We start from the raw sequence: 16,338 nt of genomic DNA on the forward strand, positions 1-16,338 counted from the left end.
TTGAGGCAATTCCTTTGAAGATGGTAACCTCAAAGAACATGGTTGATTTTGTCAAGGAGCATATTGTGTATTGTTTTGGGGATTCCTTAAACTATCACTATCGATCAAGGGACAATGTTCACATCAGAAGAGTTTAAAGATTTTGCTGCCAGTATGAGAATTAAGTTGTTAAATTCTTCTCCTTACTATGCTCAGGCTAATGGCTAGGCAGAAGCGTCTCATCAGATTATAATTAAGCTGATCAAGAAAAAAATTGAAGAGCAGCCAAGGAAGTCGCATTCAACGCTTAATGAGGCACTATGGGCATATAGGATGGCCTATCATGGATTGATTAAAACGTCACCTTATAAACTTGTGTATGATCATAACACAGTCCTTTCTTAGGAGATTCAAACTAGATTGAGGCGTGTCACAATGCAAAACAATTTGTTAGCCAAAGTCTACAAGAATCTTATGATATACGACTTAGAGGACTTGAGTTGCCATCGACTGCATGCTCTTGAGAATATCAAAGCCAATAAACTGAGGATTGCAAAGTATTACAATAAAAAGGTCAAGAGCAAATAATTTTCTAAAGGAGACTTAGTCTAGAAAGTGAAATTGCCAATCGGGTCAAAGGACAGCAAGTTCGGTAAATGGTCTCCTAATTGAGAAGGACCTTATCGGATTAAACGTTGTGCGCCTGGCAATGCTTATATTTTGGAAACACTAGGAGGAGAAGAAGAGTTCGATAGAGCAATCAATGGAAAATATCTAAAGAAATATTATCCTAGTGTTTGGATTAATACTTGATAGCCGATTTGTTCGATCATCGGCTCTAATAGCCGATACCAGAATGGTATCGTCTCTAGTTCAAAAATAAACCCGAAGGGGTAAAAGCCGGTACGATATGTATCGCCTATAGAGCAAGAACAAACACAGATTGGTACATGGAATATGAGTATAAGAAACCACTTAAAACAAAGAAATTGTTTGCTAGCTTCTCCTATTACAAGCTAAAGGTTGGAAAACACTTTATTCACTATGTCCTCGACCTGGGAAGCAAGGGCTATGGAGTTGGCGGTGTTAAAGAAATCCTTGACCAGGCGCTCATGATCCTTAGGGTGTTTGGTGGCTGGAAAACCATGGGGAAGAAGTCAAAGCTCATGGCCAGAGCAAGCTTGCGCAGCAGCCAATGCTATGGTAGCACCATGATGAACACCATGGAGAGCAACCTCTCTGACATGGTTTGGGATGTCGTACAAGCGAACTACCGGCATGGCACCCCTAGCGTTGATGAATCCTATCACATACTCTATAGCTGATCGAAGGCTTTCCAACTAGGCCGATAGATCTAGAAAGATTCGAGGAAGAGATGATCAAGATCTTGAAGACAAAAACTAAGAAGACACAGAAAATTGTGGTAGGCATCTCACCCATAATTTTAGCCTCGGCCTTGGACAACCTCTCATCCACCTGGTCGACCTCGGAGGGTGATCGGTGCTAAACCAAGGTGGTCAAAGGCGATTTTGCCATGGAGAGGTAGTCGGCGAGCTTCTGGCCAGCCTAATTGATGGATGCGATCAGATCGTTGTTGTTGATCCACTTCCTCGGGTAGCAGGGGAGCAGGCGGTGAATCATTGATGAACACGACCTCGAAAGTTGAGAGGAGTTGGCCCTATGATCCGAGATGATGGGAGCATCCTGAATTGCATCCTACTGATGACGAAGACGCTGGCGTGGTGACACAGACCCGTCAAAGGCTTCTTCAATAGTCCTCTTGCCGTTCTCCATGTCTTCGAGCCTATGGGAAAGCAAAATCGCACTAAGGAACACGAAAGGTTTGGGATAAAGCAAGTTGTTTTTTTATCCACAACCATGGCCCATATATAGCCTGAGAGGTGAGAAGATAGGCTTTGTTGGGGTTATGGAATTAAAGTCAGTTATGAAAACGGATCGATACTCTGGAAATTCAGGGGATAGATCATGAAGAAACAATAGATTCGAACTTATTGCTTCCCATAATTACAAGATACCAAAGGTTTACATTAACTGATGATCAACCCACTAGGACTTCTTTAGATTGAAGGGAGTCTGGATCCCCACAAGGCCGAAGGTCATCATGGACCGAGCCATATCAGCCCTCTAATAGAAGTGCATCAGGGAAGAGAAAAGGTTGCCTGCTTTAAAGATACCCATATATCCAACTGATTCTTTGGTGGCTGGGAAACAATGGGAAAGAAATATGCCTGCTAAAAGACGCCCATTTCTCAGTGGCTGGGAAACCATGGGAAATAAGTCTGTGGTTTCCCCGATGAGCATTTAACAAGATGAACAAGGGAAAGATGTCCACACATTTTAGCCCTTGCAAACACTAGAATAGCTCTAAAATCATGGTGAGCAAACTCAGGTGATGTCACAAGAGTTCTTCTAACCGTAGTGGTTGATCCTCTTGCTTGACAAGGCGCTGAAATGAGTGACACAATCACCCTATGCACAAGAAATCTTCTAACCACTCAAGACCCTCGTAGCAAGGAATTAGACCATGGAGGGTCTGGCGGAGCCAAAGGCACTTGAGGAAGCAAGCAGAAGAGAAACATAACTGAGTTGTTGAGTTGTTCTCTTCAGAGTCGGATAGACATTTATAGTCGATCTGGAAAGATGGATCCAAGTGCTCATGAAACAATGGAGTTCTCATGAAGCTTTGAAGCATGGGCTCATAAGCAGGCAAGGACGGTGATAGATAGTAGGCCCCAGATCAAGATTCTCTACCCGTGACCACGGACCTATCGGGGGTGTAGACGTGGTAATTTTAAAATAAAATTACTTTTATCCTAAAATTGGGGGGCATGTGTTTACACCGAATCGATTGCATAAGAGTCAATATCAGCTGATTTAGATGCAGCACTAGAATGGGCTCTCTACGAATGATGTCAGCAGATAACGACAATGAGCTACGGTTGTCGTCGGGAAATACATGTCGGTCTCTACAAAAAGGGAAAGATTAGAGTTCAAGTTATCTTAAGTTAGGAATGTTTTCTTTTATACCAAAGATTGTAATGAGTCATACTTAAGTAGGATTCATGCTTAGGCTCTGAGTATAAATATTGGACCCCGGCTATTATAAAAGGAGATCCAATCAATCAATACAAGTTACTTTTTTGGCTTTACACCAACCCTTAGGAGTAGGAGTAGTGTAGATCTCAGCAATTTCTTCAACAAGCAGGGCTGCATCGGTCCGGCCGACCTCTGGCTTGTCTATAAGTACCATCATAGCTTATACTTCTGATTGTACGGCTGCATCGGTTAAGTTCGACCTCCACTGTGAGATCTAGTATAAGCTAGTTATCGACTCTTCTCTAGTTCAAGTATGGCTACATCAGTTAAGTTCGACCTCCACTGCTCGAATTAGATTAAGGTCAAGTTATCGACTCTACCTAAGAGTGACATCCTTTGGATAGATTCATTAAGTTACTGATCTTGTTGATATTCTTATTGTCATTAGTTTTCAGCAACATCAACCTACCCGGTCAAGATCGATCTAGATCGGCCTTATATCCTTTTAGTCCTTCGTTTGCTTTGTTACAACATGATGTTTCTTACTTTGAGCGACGGGTTATGTTTCAATCGGTTGTTCTACTTCGATCTTGATCGTGCGTAGTATACGGTTAAGGCATGTTTGATCTTGAGGAGGTTTGCTGGCTAGTCAAATCTGGTCTATAGTTTGCTATTATGGCTGTAACAATCCGATCGATCCCCACTGATGGCACTTTAGATCAGAGGATACTAGTTGGTAGATTTGCTTTCAATCAGGCGTAACCTTGGCTATTTGCTATGCCTGCATCAGCTAAATAGCCAATCGCCTATGCTTTAACGTCTACAGTGTGTCTCCATGATTCTATTAAATGTGAACAAATCTATTTGTTTAAAGGTTTGATTTGTTATCTTTATCACGACTGCCATCGATCCGGTTGAACCCCACTGTTAGAGATAGCAGGTTAAGTTTGATGAGTTCATAGATTTGTTCATGTTAAATAATCAATTATTCACATGCTGTAGTCCTTTTTTCACCTGAATCGGCTATTTCGGCCGATTCGCTTGAGCTTTCACACATATAGCATGTCTTTCGGAAAGCTATCAATGTATAGATGGTTTTACGGACTCTTTTGTTTTGGTTTGTTATTATCATCATAGCTGCCATCAATTCAGTTGAACCTCACTATTGATGGTAACAGATTAGATTCAGAGCGTTTGTAGATCCATTTGTACTAAACAGTCGATTTATTCGTATGTTATATCATTTCTCGTTAGATTCATTGACTCAATGCTTTACACTGGTAATACCCACCTAGCCGATGATTTTACCTATATCTACGTGTCAACATAAAATCAATCACAACCCACAAGCTTCACAGTCCATAAACAGCCGATTTCTTCGTGTATCGACCGTTTAGTCGATTTTCCCATCTGGCTGCTCCCGAAGCGGCACACTTGGAACTGTCTGGGTAAAAACCAGTATGTTCCACCTTAAATTACTGATAAACTTTTTCTCCTTGTCAATTGTAGGTCAAATTGACTGGCACGCCTCGGGAGGAATATGCAGGGTCGGCTAACCCTGCGTTGAAGCCAAGCGGATCTCCGGGCGCATCAACACATTTTTGCACCGACACAACATCCTAAGCTAAAGCGATGTCCATGATGGCCGTTGCAGTGTCTTTGAAGTCCTTAATCAAGTCCTCATATGTGCCGATGTCCATGATGCTTGAAGCCAGAGCCCTTAGCTGGTGTTTATAGCTAGAGAGATGGGATGGTCGATATCTCGAAATATGCAAAGGCAAGCCCAATTAATGGAAGAGGGAGCGTCATTCTGCCAGTACCGAGGGAAAATGCGGCGATTGATGACCAGGGAGGAATTTAAAAAGTTTTACCATGAGAGCCATTTTTTAGATTTAATCGAGTCAGATCGAATCACAAGTCGAAATCGGCTAATCTGAAATGGCTATTCTACTGAGCCTCGAGGAGACATGCAATAGGCTAGATAACTGCTTACAAATTGGTACATGGAACATGAGTACAAGACAAAAGAGGAGTCACTTAAAATGAAGAAATTTTTTGCTAGCTTCTCCTATTACAAACTAAGGGCTAGGGAACACTTTGTTCACTATGTCTTTGGCCTAGAAAGTGAGGGCTATGGAGTTGGCGGTGTTGAAGAAGTCCTTGACCAGGCGCTCATGGTCCTTAGGGTGTTCAGTGGTTGGGAAACCATGGGGAAGAAGTCAAAGCTCGTGGCCAGAGCAAGCTTGTGCAACAACCAATGCCGTGGCAGCACCATGACGAACATCGTGAAGGGCAACTTCTCTGATGCGGTTTGGGACATCGTACAGGCGAACCACCGGCACGACACCCCTAGCGTTGATGAATCCTGCCGCATACTCTATAGCTGATCGAAGGCTTTCCAACTAGGCCGATAGGTCTAGGAAGATTCAAGGAAGGGATAATCAAGATCTTGAAGGCAGCACTAAAAGAAACAGAGAATTGTGGTGGATATCTCACCCATAATTCTGGCCTCTGCCTTAGCCAGCCTCGCTTGAGTGGAGCTGGCCCCATGTTCTGAGATGATGAGAGCATCCTACAGTGCATTCAGATGAAAGTCCATCCACCCAAGATCATGGGTTGCATTCTCCTAGTGATGGAGACGATGGTATGCTGGCATAGACTCGTCAAGGGCCTCTTCGGCAGGCCTCTTGTCATTCTCCATGTCTTCGAGCCTATTAGAAAGCAAAACGCACCGAAGGCACAGAAGGTTTGGGACGAACAAGGTTGTTTTTTAATCCACAACCATGGCCCGTATATATAGACTGGGAGATGATAAGATAGACTTCGTCAGGGGTATGGAATTGAAGTCAGTTATGGAAATGGATCAACACTCTGAAAACTTAGGGAACGGTTCATGAAAACACAACGGATTCAGACTTATTGCTTCCCATAATTATAGATACCATGGGATTGATACAAAGGGTTTACATTGACCGACTATTGACCAACTAAGACTTCCTTGGATTGAAGGGAGTTCGGATCCCCCACAAGGCCGAATGTCATCATGAACCGAGTCATATCGGCCCGCTGATAGAAGTAGCACTAGGGAAGAGAAAGGGCCACCTGCTAAAAAGATGCCCATATATCCAACCGATTTCTTGGCATGAGCACTTGATAGAGTGAACAAGGGGAAGGTGTCCACATATTTGAACCCTTGCAAACACTAGAACAACTCTACGCTGATGGTGAGAAAACTCAGGTGACATCACAAGAATTCTTCTAACCGCAGCAGCTGATCCTCTTGCTTGACAAGGCACTAAAATGAGCAACACAATCGCCCTATGCATAAGAATTCTTCTAACCACTCAAGACCCTCATAGTAAGGAATTAGACCATGGAGGGTGTAGCAGAGCCAAGGGCACTCGAGGAGGAAAGCAGAAGGGAAACATGACTGAGTTGTTGGGTTGCTCTTGCCTGGGTCGGATAAGCATTTATAGTCGGTCTAGAAGATTGAATCCAAGCGCCATGTAGCAATAGTGCTCTCGTGAAGCTTTAAAGTGTAGGCTCATAAGCAGGCAAGGACATTGGTAGGCCCCGGATCAAGGTTCTCTACCCATGACTATGGGCCCATCGGAGATATAGACATAGTAATTTTAGAATAAAATTATTTTTATTCCAAAATTAGGGGGCATGTGTTTACATCAAAATTTGGGAAAGTAGAACACGGGGAGACAAGGCTTATAAAATTGTATCATCAAGGGATCGATCGGGTGTGAATCGAGGTCAGCAGGTTTTGATGGAGTGTCAGAATCGACTATTTTATAGATGACATCAGCAGACAATATCAACGGACTACGTACGGATGGCGTCGAGGGGGGAAACATGTCGAACTCTACAAAAAGGAAAGGGGCTCTTGCGTTTGTACCCTCGTTTTGTATCGAAATTGTGATTTTGCCCCTATTTTTTTGACTTTGTGAATTTACCCCTACTGTACCATTCACGAAGCACCAGTTTGCCCCTGCTCCATCATCCACCCCTAACGGTGTTAAACTTTGTACAAAAGGACATGAATGCCCATGCGATTTTGCCCCTGTTTGTTATGTCTAATTGTGATTTTACCCCGATTTGGAATTAGACTTTTTTATTGTATGCCTAATTGCAATTATTTGAACTCAGATTTAATATTGATAAATATTTAAAATTTTGGCAGCACCTTTACTATATTTTGCTAGCATCATGACAACAATATGAAGGATACTTCTTACCGAGCAATCATACCAAAAATAACGACACAAAGGAAAATCCCTATGCTCCAATGTCGTCTAGGAGACTAAGATATCTCCTGCCTTCTAACTGTAGAATTATTCAGGATACCAAAAAACCACCATCCCTTCTGCAGGGTTGAAGCAAGAACATGAAAAACTAGCTTGACCTTGAACCAACAAAATTGCATTTCAATAGGTGTGAGCTTGTATTGTTGCCCTGTCATCACTCCAGGTGCTCTCTGCTCGACACCTTTTGCTCTGGGATATGGGGATAAAAACTGCATTAGATTACAGTGACACTGTAGGGAGATTTGCAAAATGAAGGGAAAATAAATGCTGAAAGAATCAGTTTCACCGATACTTACACTGGCGAGAAGACATTTCACCATGCCCACTAAAACGACACATGACGGCGTTGGCATACTTCTGTTGATTCCACAGCTTGTAATTTTTGGCAATTTTTTAAATTTCAAACCTAATCCAGAAGAACTTACAAGTGCGATGTAACTTGGTCGTGGCTGCTTAACCTAATCCAAAGCTTCATATTGACAAGATGCTTTCTTCTGCATCCTGATGAGCTTTGTGCCATTGTCAGGACAAACTAGTTTGACCAAAGGAAGGAACAAGCACTTACTGGCCATTAGAATGTACCAAGATTCTTACTGTTTGAGTACTTGATGACTTGTACACATCAATACACTCAAGCAGGTCTGCATCGCATGTTAAAAGAACCCACTCAGATTCATCATCCAAGTACTTGAGGTCCACATGCATCTCCTGAGCAACGCCGAACCGCTTTAGAATTTCTTCTTTTAGCTTTTCAAATCCCCAACTAGGCTGAAGTCGGAATATACATCTTTCTTCGCCGTACATGGCTTTTATCTTGAGAGAATCAGGCTTAGACATTTGCATACCTGCCATGTTTTCCACTGGTTTTTGTTCACTAAAAAGCATTTGACTATGAGACCTAGGCAGGGTGACAGGTCTTTCTTCAGGAAACATCTGCAATTCCGCATGGCTCGCATCTTTGAGTAGTGTGGAGCTCTGATTCACCTCCATGAAAACTTCTTTCTTTACTGCAAGTTGAGGAGCACTGCCATGTTGTTGTGATTTCGAACCACTGGAATAACCATGGCTGGAATTTGAGCTTTGGCTGCAAGAGGGGGAGAGGGAATTAGAACCAGAATTATGCGAGGTGAATCTGCCCTCGCAATGCCGATCAGGAACAGAAGGTTCCAAGAGACCTTTTTCCTCAGACAACGGATAAGTTCTCATAGAGTGAGAGCTGAACAGTTCCTTCACTACCATGTACTGAATCAATCACCATTTGCAATTTCTTCAGGGAGTTACCTCCTAAATTCTTTGCAGCTTCTTTCAGGCTACCAGCAAAATGCTTCCGAAGTTCTCATAGAGTGAGCTGAGCTGAACAGTTCCTTCACTACCATGTACTGAATCAATCACCATTTGCAATTTCATCCTCTTGCTTGCTGAATCCAAATGGCAGATCACCATCCATTTCTTTCACTCCCTTATTTTGAGCACACACAAGGCTTGCTATCCATGAGGATACCTCCTCAGAAGTTTCCAGCGATGCTGTCCTTGCAGGAACATCAATGCCACTTCAAACCTCATCTAGGTTTTCATGCATAGTTTTGGCATATTCTGGTGGAGCTAGTGCACTTGTTTCAATTGATCCTTCATCCACCAGTTCTTTCAAGCTGACAACTCGAAGCATATAGCATGTTTTCTGTATTGTAATGGACAAAGAATTCAGCATGGCTCGTTGCTGTTCAATCTCTATACAGTCCACTGGCAGGAAGAATTCCAAGACATAGTCAAGACTGATTACTTCGGTGATTGGCATGCCCGGTAGTTATCACGTCTTTTCCTAAGGGCATTTCATCAAACAGGTTAAGAGCGTAACGGCATAACAGCCTGCAGAGCAGTAGCGATTGTCTACCTTGAGAGCGCTGCAGATGTTCTGGATCTCGGCATTGTAGTTGACCTTCTCGGTGGTCATGACAAGCTCGACGACGCCAAGGCATGCCCGGCTGCGAGGCTCGAAGATGGGGAGCGCGACGCTGCCCCGGATGTTGAAGAACTGCGCGTGGCGTACGCGCGGGTACTCCTCGGTGGAGAAGTAGCGGACGTCGGGGGTCCACTCGGGGACGCGGCCGACGAAGACGCGGCCGGGCATCCCCAGGTCGGTGCGCGCGGTCTCGTCGGCGGAGAACTGGTACTTCATGGACACCGTCCGGTAGCTGGCGAGGCGCTCGTTCCGGCGGTCGAGCCAGAAGGGCTGGCCGCACGTGGTGAGCACCTGGCGGTCGCCGATGACGGTGGGGACCCAGACCTGCGCCAGCAGCTCCCCGGGCTGCGTCTGCGACAGCAACGCGATGCGCTCCAGCGCGCGCCGCAGCCGCTCCTTCACCGTGGCCTCAACCTCCGGCCCGCTCCGCGCCCACGTCGCCCCGATGCCGCACCTGCTCCGCCCGCCCTGATGCCGACGCTGCTTCGAGCCGCCGCACCCACGCCGCACGCTCCGCCGCCGGGAACCGCGCCGCCCGCTCCCTTCCTCTCCGATGCAGTCGGTGTCTCGTGGAGTCGAGAAACAGTCAGAAAGGGATAAGGGGCAGTTTGGGCATTTGGACTTTTCTTTTCGGATTTGGAATTTTTTTAATTCATCTATTCAATGAACATTTGACGGACATCCAAAGCAGGGGCAGACGGACACTTCAATTCAAAATAACAAGGGCAAAAACACAAAGTTAAAAAAATAGGGGTAAAATCACAATTGGAGTACTGAACAAGGACAAGAACACAATTATCCCAAAAGGAAAAGATTAGAGTCCAAGTTATCTTAAGTTAGGAATATTTTCTCTTATACCAAAGATTGTAATGAGTCATACTTGAGTAGGATTCATGTTTAAGTTTCGGGTATAAATATTAGACCCTGGCTATTGTAAAAAATCATCAAATCAATCAATACTAATTACTTTTTTTCTAGCTTCACGCCAATCCTTAGGAGTAGGAGTATTGTAGATCTCGGTGAGTTCTTTAACAAGTAGGGCTGCATCGATCCGGTCGACCTTCGACTTGTCTATAAGTACCGTCATGGCTTATACTTTTGTTTGTAAGGCTGCATCGGTCCGGCCAACCTCTTATGAGCTCTAGTATAAGTTAGTTATCGATCCTTATCTAGTTCAAGTATGGCTACATCGGTTAAGTTCGACATCTATCGCTCGAATTAGATTAAGGTCAAGTTATCGACTCTACCTAAGGGTGTCATCGTTTGGTTAGATTCATTAAGTTATCGATCTTGCTGATATTCTTGTTGTCATTAGTTTCAATAATATCAACCTGCCCGATCGAGATCGATCTAGATCGGCCTCACATCCTTTTGGTCCATCGTTTATTTTGTCACATTACGATGGTTCTTACTTTAAACGACGGATTATGTTTTATCGGTCGTTCTACTTCGATCTTGATTGTGCATAGTATGCGGCTAAGGCCTGTCTGATCTTGAGAAGGTTTACTAGCTAGTTGAATCTGGTCTATAGCTCGTTATTATGGTTGTAACGATCCGGTCGATCCCCACTTTAGTACTTTAAATCGAAGTATGCTAGTTGGTAGATTTGCTTTCGACCAGGCGTGACCTTGGATATTTATTATGCCTACATCGGCTAAATAGTCGATTGCCAGTACTTTAACGCTTATAGTGTGTCTTCATGATTCTGTTAAATGTGAATAGATCTGTTTATTTTAAAGGTTTGATCTGTTATCTTTATCATGGCTACCATCGATCCGGTCAAACCCCACTATTAAGGATAACAAGTTAGATTTAATGAGTCTATAGATCTGTCCATATTAAACAATCGATTGTTCATATGCTATAATCCATTTTCTACCTGAATCTGCTATTTTAACCGATTCGCCTGTGCTTTCACAGATATGGCATGCTTTCATAAACCTGTTAAAGTATGGTTGGTTCCATGGATTTTCTGGTTCTAGACTATCATCAACATCATAGCTGAATCGATTCGGTCGAATCTTACTGTTGACGGTAATAGATTAGATCTAGATAGTTTGTAGATCTATCTATATCAAACAGTCGATTATTTGCGTGACATATCCCTTTTCACCGGATTCATTGACTCTACATCACGTATTGATCAAATCTAATTTAGCTAGTGATGTATCTTTGACACATACATGTTAATAGTTTAAGGGAAAGGATCATTAAAACTGGGTGCATTGTATTCATTACTATAAAATCAATAATGACCTGCAAGCGTTACAGACCTTAATCGTCGATTTCTTCTCGTATCGGCTGTTTAGTTGATTTTCCCGTCTGGCTGCTTTCAAAGGGGCACACTTGGAACTGTCTGGACAAAACCAACATGTTTCACCCTAAATTACTGATAAACGTTCTCTCCTTGTCAATTGCAGGTCAAATTGACTGGCACACCCTTGAAAATTCGCATGATCAACTAGTCCTGCGTTGAAGCCAAGCAGATCTTCAGATCATTCTGGCTTGCTGCATGTCCACCCGGTGCGGCTACCACGTTTTCGCGCCGATAGTGGGCCGCGCGGGAGAATTCGTTTTCCTTTTTCATATGGAATTAGAAATAGTTTTCTAATTTAATTTTTAAGCTAATCTTTGGTAAATCATATAAAATCATTTAGGTGTCCAAAAATTATAAAACAAATTTTATTGGGTTTCTAAAATTGTGCTCTATCTGTTAGTATATTTAGTTTATATATATACATATTGATATCAGGAGCTATTAAATCATTTGAGAGTGCTCAATATTATTAGGTTAAATATTGTAGGAATTTTTGTGGTAAATTGGTGATAGCTTTAGTTCTAAAATTTTTATAGTAGTTTCAATGTATTATTATGTGTTCATTGTAATTTTTGTATCTTTAGAATAGACTAAGCATTAGGGTAGTTAAATGCTCTTTATTTCAAATATACATTAAATCATTAGTAGAGTTAAAGATATATCCTTCATTTATAAAGTTAGGTGTTTGTTAGTTGAATCCAACACCTTGCTTGATCAAAATGATAGTTAGCTTAGTATCTTAGTCATTAGAGCTAGCTTAGTAGCTTAGTATGCGTATTTTTATTTTAAGAGTTGTTGTTGCATAAATGCTAAGTGTTGCATCATCATCGCATACATGTAGAGAACGAGTTGGCGAAGATCGTGACCACTGATGATCATAAGTTTGAGGAGATCGTCGAGAAGTACGAGGAGGAGATTCTCGTGCAAGAGCAGGTCCCGGAGCCACCACTGACTGACTCAGCTGACACCGTGCTTGTCCAAGGCAAGCCCCGGTGCATAACCCCTTATTTTTTACAATCACTATTTATATATGTTATGTGCATTTACGTTACAGAAATTTTATAAAAACCACATGCATAAATATATTTGTCCTAAAAGTCTTACTAGGGCATGTTCGGGTAGCTGCTATGCTTAGGTTTTCGGTAGCGTGAGTAACATGTTGTTACTCACAATAGATGATTATTATAATTACTCTCATGATAAAATGATGAAAGAAAAAATGAAGACAGAGCAGAGATATGGTATGGGTATTGGTGGGTGTAACAGGTTGTATTCCGTGGCCAACAGGGCTTAGCTTGGTTACACTATTTTTCCTGTTCGTGTTGATTAAGGACCGTCCGTTACTGTGGATGGTTGTCAGGTCACAGATTTATTATCCTGAGCACATACTTGCTTATGAGAGCGGGAAGGCTCGTTACGCTCTTGTCGTGGGTTCCGGCTCTTTTTGGACCGACTGATTGGAGACAGGGAAATGTGGAGGTCTAAGCACCATAATGAGACCAGGTCTCAAGTGTGGGGGCTTGGAGTCCAACTTTGGACGAGGACATGGACCCCGTGACAAGAGTGGAATGAGTTGGTCTTTTTTGTGCCTGGGGTACAAATAGAGCGTGTGTTTCGGGGTACCCAGCTGAGATACATTGGTTCACGAATCGCCGTTTCCGTGAGACAGTACGACTTATCTTTGGTCTAGCACCGTAGTAAGAACTAGAAGATGAAAGATAGTGAAATAGTTCTGATTGCTTAAACCTTACTTGAAAGTAGAATAGATGCTTACCTAGAATGGTTAGCTAATGAAGTAATCATGACTGCTAATAAAACTTGACTGTAAGAATGAACTATTAGTAATGCTTTTCGCAAACAAAAAGAAAACAACAAACCCATATTTTCTATCATATCCTTGAGAGTCGGGAAACTATTCTCATTAGTCGGGTAAGTCTTGCGAATATATTGTGTACTCAGGGTTTATTTTACCCATGTTGCAAGTGTAGCTTGAGGAGTAGCTCTTGTGTGGAGGATTCTTTTGGTGGGTATAGATGGATCCTTGTATCGTTTCTGCTAGGTGTTTATTTTCATTCCGTTGTTTACTTATCGTACTCTAAACTCTGGTATTGTAATAAATAATTTCTAAGAATTCTTGTTGTATGAAATGAACTAAGTATTGTAAGCTCAGACTTATTATTGGATTTTGGATATAAAACATGGATTGTTTCGAGATCTCTCTTGGGGTGGGCTCGACGGAACTGCCTGATGTAGCCAACTTTTAGGATGCTTAGTGTCTAGTGAAAGACGAAAGCCTTCGAAAACGTATTATTTCGGACAGTTCTACCACAATTAATCAGTGTGTGCTAAAGGTTGGGCACCAGAGAAAGAGATCTCCACCAGATAGACAGAGAGGTTTGAGAGAGAGAGACTAGCACCAGAATTATCACCGGAGAATGCGTCTGATGAATAGTGCCCCAACAGTTGTTAGATCAACGACTGTCTTTAAGCGACTAGTACACGTGGCACCACCCCCGACTGATGGTAGGCACCGAAATGCGAGTCTACGAAAAGTGCAGCATGCCACCAACGGCTAGTTCTGATGTTTAGGGCTATACCTTGGCTGACTCATTTTTGTGTACGTGTTAGAGTGTTAAAGATAGAGAAGTGTTGAGACACCATTTCAAGTGCTCTAGCCACCACAAATGCTTAAGGAAAGATTAGGTGATTAGTGTATAGTGTTTTGTAAGGTGTTTAGGTTAGTTATACCATCGATTATATGCTTGTTATATGTTAGGACTACTGTTTAGTGAAGTTTGCCTTACTTTTATCACTCGGTGTTTGCGCGCGTCCCACCTCTCCCGAGTCGGCGCGGCTGCTGGTTGGGCTCGGCGAGGAGGACGTCGCGCTCTTCTTGTTGCAGTCCCATCTCGCACACGAGAACGCGTGCCCGGGGATGCAACTCTTGCTGTCCATGGGCGGACGCTGGCTACCTGATGATGCTGCCGCCTGCTTTGATCTCGCGGGCGTCCCTCCTCTCGACGGCGTCGGCGCGGCTGGGCTTGGGAGGTGAACTGAGAATGATGACGGCGCACGTCCACGTCGGCGCCCGGAGCAGCGACCGGATTGGATAATCGTGCACCGGGGTGGGGAGCAGCCCTGGGAGAGCTGCGTGCGCCATGGCGAGGTGCACGCGCCAAGGGGTATCGCCATGGATCATCGAACGAAGGAGACATACACAGTACCAGAGGAGACGAATGAAGAAGAGTTGTGAGATGAGGAGATTATGAGAAAGAGTCTGGCGCGGCCAGTCGTCGTCCGCAGTCTGATCGTCGATGGACATCGAACAGGCCATTACAATGACTGTATCCGACTGCAGTGAATGACTTGGCGGTCGTCTGACGCGCACTGGCTCCGATCGTTTGTAGTACTTGTCTTCATTCTGAATCTTTCGGTTTCTCCAAATTTGTTGGAATACATTTCCTTTGCCGAATCTGATATTCTTGGCGACGGTAAGGAAAAGCAGGCGCGGCGGCCAGTTCACTTGGACAGCGACGGAGGAAGCCCTGAATCCTACTAGGAGAGAAATGGCGTGGCGCCCACGCGTCTCGTCGCTGATGAGGAATTCGGACACCGACTACGATTCAACATGACGAGTGCTCGAGGATTCGACCGAATTGCCAGGCGTCCCTGGGGCCTATATATTTCTGCTGCGCGCTGCTACCGGAAATTATCTCACCGATCGTCGCCTCTGTTTCATCTCCTCGCCTCACTTGCCGGCCCTTTGCCTTCTGGTGTGCGCGTCTCCGTCTTCGATCCATGGTGATCCCGGTCGCCCGCGTTCACCTCGCCATGGCACACGCGGCTCTCCCGGCTTTGCTCCCGAACCCCCCCCCCCCCCCCCCCCCCCCCCCCCCCCCCCCCCCCCCAAGTGTAAGATGCTGCCGCTGCTCCCGACGCCGTGCGTCGCCGCCATCCTCCCAAAGCCGCTCGCCAAGCCCGGCCGCGCCGACTCCGACGAGAGGTGGGACGCGCGCAAGACCAAGCCGGCCAGCGCAGAACCCTCAGCCTCGTCATCATCAGGCTCTCGTTCCGCCGACAGCGTCAGGAGCAGCGCCGGACACGGATCGTCCCCGCGCAAGAACGCGACCTCGCCGCCGGCCATGCCCGGCCGGGCCGACTCCGTGGAGAGGTGGGACGCGCACAAGAAGGCAGCGAGCCTGGCTTCGTCGTCGTCGTCGTCTTCAAGCACGTCTTCCCTCGTAAGCAGCAGCAAGTGGCCGCTCAGCCGCGCGGCGTCCGCTGAGCGCTGGGACGTGCACAAGAAGCATCGCCCGCCGCAGGCCGAACCGCTCGACGACGGCGAGAGTAGCAGTACTGGCAGCAACGACATCGACGTGGAGGAGATACTGTGGAAGCCGCGGGCCATGTACGCTGGACCGGGCTTCGTCGCTGCCACGCCGGAACTCAGCATGGTTCCCATGCCAACAACGTTGTTGGCTGTTCGCGTTGCATAGTTGCACTGGCACTGCACGAACTCCATCGTTCGGCTCAGGACTCAGGCCGCTGGTTTCTTCAGCTACGTACCGAAGCAAGTGTGATCATGTAAACGTAGGGGTGCTAGTGTGCTAATGCGACTAAAGACTAATGATGCTGTTTTAGATAATGGAGAAGTACTTACGCAGCTTATGGTGTTAGAATTTGAATGTCCTGAATGTTTTCGTATGTCTTAG

At 44.7% G+C, this 16,338-nt stretch overlaps 1 pseudogene; it reads right to left on the reverse strand.

Moving 5' to 3' along the window:
• Window positions 1–7,208: 7,208 nt before the first annotated feature.
• On the reverse strand, window positions 7,209–14,786 carry LOC136536859 (protein NLP1-like; annotated as a pseudogene).
• Between the last annotated feature and the right edge of the window lie 1,552 nt (window positions 14,787–16,338).

Source organism: Miscanthus floridulus, chromosome 2, assembly GCF_019320115.1.
Source record: "Miscanthus floridulus cultivar M001 chromosome 2, ASM1932011v1, whole genome shotgun sequence".
Lineage (NCBI taxonomy): Eukaryota > Viridiplantae > Streptophyta > Magnoliopsida > Poales > Poaceae > Miscanthus > Miscanthus floridulus.